The following is a 6,148-nucleotide window of genomic DNA, read 5'->3' on the forward strand; positions in this document are numbered from 1 at the left end:
CTCTCAGATGACTCTAGCTTGTGCCAAGTTGACATAAAACTATCCGGCACAGTACCAACAGTACCTTACTTAACTAACTAAGACCTTTATAATGTCCATAGGCTTTGTTAGTTTTGTTTTTCATTCTGGAAACTTCTAGTCATCTTAATCTTTGTCTGTCTGTCTGTCTATCTATCTATCTATCTATCTATCTATCTATCTATCTATCTATCTCCTTATTAAGTGATTTTTATATTTATAACATTTAAACATTTTATTTGCTGGGTTTCTTTTTAAATATCCTGAGACATAATAGCATTAATAAATACACTTACCATCTTCTCCCTGTGGGGCACTAAATGATGTCTATCACCTCCTCATAATGTCTCAATGACAAACTAAAGTTGGATTTCATCAAAGTTCACCCTGGGGAACCAAAGAATTATTGGGCTTAATTACAGAGCACGAGTGGCATTATTGACAACTGTGTGGGTGACCCCGAAGTGGTTACGTTGGAAAGTCTTCACCCAACGAATATGAAGGCTTAGTCACAGAGACAAAGCCCTCTTCGTCTTAGCCTTTCCCAGTCTATGTACCCCAGTTTCCCCCCAGGACCTTGAGGCCCTATGTGATTGGGCCTAACTGCACATAATCAGCTTCAACGGCCTTGTTCATCTCTTCTTTATGTGCAGGAGTAATAAGATTTAACAAGTTCTGCCGAGATCATTCTAGGTAGGCACAGCTGAAGGCATGGTAGATGTCTGACTTAGAAGATACTGTGTAACAGCATCTCGCTTAAAGACAGTTTGATGTAAATTACACACATAGGATAATCTAGTAAATTAATTTTACCTGTGAGGAAACTTTGAAAGGAATGTGTTTGGGTCTGAGGTGGATGGGCCAACCCCCTTCTCCATAGCCAGCTTTTCAGTGAGCTTATTTAAGTATTTAGTTGTATGACAATTTACTGACATTATCTATGCTCAAAAGACATTGGTTTTTTTTTTTTTTATAAAACGAATCCAGTGGTTTCCACTGGACAGAGAGCTGACGGTTGAGTCCCAGGACAACTGGCAGGTCTTTTAAAATACCTTCACAGAGTTGTCAGTGAACTGAGTGTTATCTGTTGGGTCTGATGAAGCCCATAAGAGACATACCGTGTTTTTCTCTTAGACTGTTATGAGACAGTTATAGAGTTAATATTCCTTCTCATTGAGGAAGCACTCGGCACACTTAGAGATGGATACAGGAAAAAGCTCTTTAATAAGCATGTGTGATTGGTTCTGGCTAATGCCTCAAACAGAAAATGTCACCACCTTATGTAGCCTTTGGCTTATACACCTCACATACACTCATCCTTAAGTCTCCTCTAGCCCAGTCCCGGGTTTCACTTTGCATGTTTTAAACTGTGACAGCAGAGACTAGGCTGGCCCCTTGGGCAGACGGGAGATTTACTCAGCAAGGATGCTGCCAGGTTAGTTCTTAACTACACCAGTGTTGTTCTTTTTGAACCGTTGTTACCCAGGGACATGTCCACCTCTCAGAATTATGCTTTCCCTAATAACAGACCCTGGACTGAGTGGCAGACAAGGACGTAATGACAATTGTTGTCCTGTGCTGCTCTCTTGAGCTGCCTATTAGAAGCATGCTCTTTGTATTGGAATGGGCCTGACTGGAGTCCAATCTTGGTGAACAAACATTAGTGGAAATGTTTTCCCAGCAACCCTAAATTGTGGTACAAAGTTTTAATTCCTACAACTTCTTTTCCTTTTTCCTTTTCTTTCTTCCTTCCCTCCCTCCCTCCCTCCCTCCCTCCCTCCCTCCCTCCCTCCCTCCCTCCCTCCCTCCCTCCTTTCTTTCTTTCTTTCTTTCTTTCTTTCTTTCTTTCTTTCTTTCTTTCTTTTTTTGAGACAAGGTTTCTCTGTGTAATAGCCTTGGCTGTCCTAGAACTCACTCTGTAGACCAGGCTGGCCTTAAACTCATAGAGAGCTGCCTGCCTCTGTCTCCCGAGTGCTGGAATTAAAGGCATGTGTCACCATCACCCAGTTTAATCCTCACATTTTCTAACGAGCCTGGTCAGTATACTTATCTAGAATTGGAGGCCGCGTTCCTTTAGAAAAATTCTATGTCATGTAACAATATTTCCTAAGCAAATTCATTAGTAAATCCTTTATAGCATCCACTTTATTTCTACAAGTTCTTCCTGCATCAACGAAACATTTGGTTTTGAAGGGTTACTCTATGATACCTGTCAGTTAATAAGGTCATAGGTACATGGTAGTCTGCATTTATGATCAAGCAGGATCAGGCTGGCCAAGAAAGGTATCTGTATTTACCATGTGTAGCTCTTCTCTGTCTCAGTTTGGGGGACCAATTGCACAAGAGTTTATATTCACCTATATTCAGTTTGTGTATATCTGTAGATGGGGGCAGACCACTTGAAAAACTTAAGTATTTTTCCCTTTACATGTCCCCTTTGGCCTCCCTTTTAAATGTGTAAGTACTTATAACCTAGAGAACATTAAACAGAAAACTATAAAAAAACAAAACATAAAACAAAGCCCAGACATATAAAGGAATCAGAAATCAGGAGGTGTGAGGCTGAGAGTACAGGTAGTCTAGAAGACCCATCACCCACGAGCATAACAATGAATAAGCAGAAAGAACACTCTAGAAGAGAAAGCTGGGGTGGGGTGGGGTGGGAAGAGGTGCGGAAGTGAAGGAAGGCAGTGGAGGACGGTAATGTTCAGTAAAGACAGAGAGGCTGGCCTGGCCTGGGAGGGCTGGCCTGGGGGTGGGGGCTGGGGAGTGGGGGAGGGAGTCTGGTATGCTGGGATCTTGGGGCTGTGTGGGTTGGGAAGGAGAGTGAGAGTCCCCCTCGTCACAGAAGTGACAGAGTCAAGCAGTGTGTCGGGGGAGAGTGATTAGCTGGGCCTTGCTTTTGAGATCTGGTTCCCCCAGGCAGAGAGGGAGTTTAGAAGGATGGCGGTCTGACAGACAGTCAGGTTGGAGGAGGATACAAAGACAGAACGCAGGCATGGCCAGGCCACTAAAGAAATGGGGGCCACCCCACACTACTTGCTGAGAATTGTGTGTGTCAGGATCTCTCACAAGAAAACTAACGGGGAATTGGGAGAGGAGGTGTGAGGGAATAGTGGAGAAAGCATCCTTAGGTCTGTGACAGCAAAGTGGCTGATACGTGATGGCAACAGGGACAGCGGAGCATCGGGGTGACCAGTAAGTGGTGGGGGTAGGGGATGGAGTCTGGGGGATGCTTTGTGGCCAAGGATGAACAGTTAGGTTAAGAGTAAGGAGGAAGCCGGGCAGTGGTGGCGCACGCCTTTAATCCCAGCACTCGGGAGGCAGAGGCAGGCAGATATCTGTGAGTTCGAGGCCAGCCTGGGCTACCAAGTGAGTTCCAGGACAGGTGCAAAGCTACACAGAGAGAGCCTGTCTCAAAAAACCAAACCAAACCAAGAGTAAGGGGTTTAGGGGAAGAAGTCTCTGGTAGAGTTTGAAAGGGAGGAGGGAGGGGCTCCTTTGCTAGGGTACAAGGGACTAAGTTTAGAAGTTCCTGTAGATGAATTTCTAAGCGGTCTTATTAAATAGAAAACATGGAGCCAAATATAAGAGTGAAAGCCTTAGAGAGATCAGGGAAACAGGGAAAGCCACCAGCCAACCCTATCGCACCAACTCTGTATCTTCCAAATGCGAGCTCCTTCCTGTCTTACCCACGCCTTTATTGCCTTGCTTTTCTACCCTCTCACTGGCTATCTTAGCCCAGCTACCTCACTTTCTTGTCACTCTGTCTGTACAGACCTCCAGGTCTCTGTGGTTGGTACTGGGATTAAAGGTGTCTCTCACCATGCTTGGCTCTGTTCCCTAGTGTGGCCTTGAAAGCCCAGAGACCCTGCCTGCTAAGTGATCAGATTAAGGGAGTGTGCTGCCCGACTTCCTGTTTAATTAAAATGGCTGGCCCTTTCCCCTGATCTCCAGGCAAGCTTTATTAAAGCACAAATGAAATATCACCACAAGTTCCTGCTAACAGGACTTGATATGCCAGACAGTGGGACGTGGGAAGAATGGGAGCGGAGCTGACGGAAGGCTTGGAGGTAGAGAACCTTTTGACCGTTTGCAGCTTCCTCCAAAGGTGGGGGTGAGGTCCTGCAAGGTGGCAGAGTCCAAGGTACCAAATCCAGGCCAGCATTTTTGGTTACCAAGGGCATACTGGGGGCCAGCTCAAGACCCAGCTTGAGGCCCAGTTGTTTGAAAATGTGGAGGAGATAAGTCAAAGGATTAAGTTTGGGAATGGAGGTGGGGTGTTGGGTATGGTGTGGGTCTGAACTGGCCGGGGCTAGTTGCCTTCTTGGAGTGTTTCCCCAAAGGTCAGGAATGTCACTGCAACAAATTATCAGGAAGCATGAAAGACCTCCGGGATCTAAAATGAAGTCGGAGCCCCAGGGAGCCGTTGGGAAACTGATGGGGTCTTTACCCACTTCTGCGTTCTCAGCAGGGAGAATGGTTGCTGTGCGGTGTAGCTCCGGAAACGCCAAAGACGCCTCCCAAGGGCTGGAGCTTGGGTTAAAGGATGAGAAAGAGTGAGCTTACCACTCATGGCCGTAAAGGGTTAAGACAAAATCCCTGCACATGGAATGAGGAAGCTGGAAACCACGTCCCAGGTGCATGAGGTCTCCAGGTCAGGGACTGGCCTCTGCTCAGCCTTAGCGAGTTCAGAGGACCCAGCGGCTCTCAGAAAGATAAAGGAAAAATGGGAACCAAGAGATGTAGAAAAGAACTTGGCAAAAAAGGGGTCCAGTGGACTTCTGCCCTCCTGGAGGTAGTTTTGGTACCAAAATATAAGAATTAAACAAGCACAGGGAAATGAGAGAATGGAAACCCAGCTCGGCCTTTTATAGTTCTGAGAGGGTCGTCTCAAGACTCAGAGGCTGTGTGTGAGGGTGCCGGGGAGCACACAGTCGAGAGCCTGGGAGGAGATTCTGTAACTGAGGGTGTGGGAGTGAGGCAGGCAGGCTTTGCCAGATCCAGAAGCTGTGGTCATGGATAAACTGAAGGCTGGGAGACATTAGAATTCCTGTTCTGGCAACCTCTTGGCTCAGGATGTGTGTGGCGGGGGTCAGCTCCTTCCAGAATTCCACCAGCAGCAGACTTCCTGGAACTCTGGGCCTGTTTTAGGACCCTGGGTTTTTTTTTGCGGGGGGGGGGGATTTTCTTTTAGTATCTCTCTGTCTGCGTAGAAGAAGTCGTTTCCTGAAAGTTCCAACTGAGTCAGCTGGAGGCCAGCATGCAGAGCATCTGTTTTGGGCTGCACCTGGCACGCTTCAGCCTCTGGCTGCACAGAAGGCTCTAATCCTGCATTTCTCTCTACCTGTGTGATATGTAACCTTCAGTGGCCCCCCTGCATCCCCTACCCCCCACCCCCCCAGCTTACCTGTCTGCTCACAGAAATTTCTGCTTCAGACTTGTGCGTCTCAAGCTCCAGCCTCTGGCTCCACAGTCTGTGTGGCCCTCTGTCTCCGCTGTGGTTCAGGCAGCCCTTGGTTCACTCCCTCTCCAGCTGGTTGGTCCGGGGCATCACTGGTGTGAGGGAGGGCATGCTTCGCTGGGGCCCCTGCTGACCTTGGCCCTGAGCCCCTAGCCATGTGTTGCAGATGGGAGCGTACTCGTGGGCCCTCCTGCCTTCTTGGTGGGGGTTCTCACCTGGCTTATTAAGCTTAGTTATTACGTTATTGTTCAGTTATTATCTCTTTGAGGAATATAGATTATTGTGTATTATCCTGACTGTTTTTCTTTCGTTCAGCGGAACCAGTAGGGCTTCTAATTTACTGTCTTATATGGAACCTCACTTCATTCTTATGAGTTAATGTCTTTTTTCCTTCCCCCCTTCCCTTCCCCCCTTCCACCCCCCTTCCCCTTTCCTTTCTTGAGTGTTAGGGACGAAGCTCGGGGCTTATATGTTCCAGGCAAATACTCTGTCACTGAGATCCAGCTCTTACGAGTCAGTTTTATAACTATGGGATTTCCACAGCTGTTTCCTGAGATGAAATGAACTCTGTCTAGCTGGGTCTCCTGCACCCTCTGCTGCCAGCCGTGTGTGTGTGTGTGTGTGTGTGTGTGTGTGTGTGTGTGTGTGTGTGTGTGTGTTGGGGTG

The sequence above is a fragment of the Peromyscus maniculatus genome, chromosome 9, assembly GCF_049852395.1.
Source record: "Peromyscus maniculatus bairdii isolate BWxNUB_F1_BW_parent chromosome 9, HU_Pman_BW_mat_3.1, whole genome shotgun sequence".
In the NCBI taxonomy this organism is placed as follows: domain Eukaryota; kingdom Metazoa; phylum Chordata; class Mammalia; order Rodentia; family Cricetidae; genus Peromyscus; species Peromyscus maniculatus.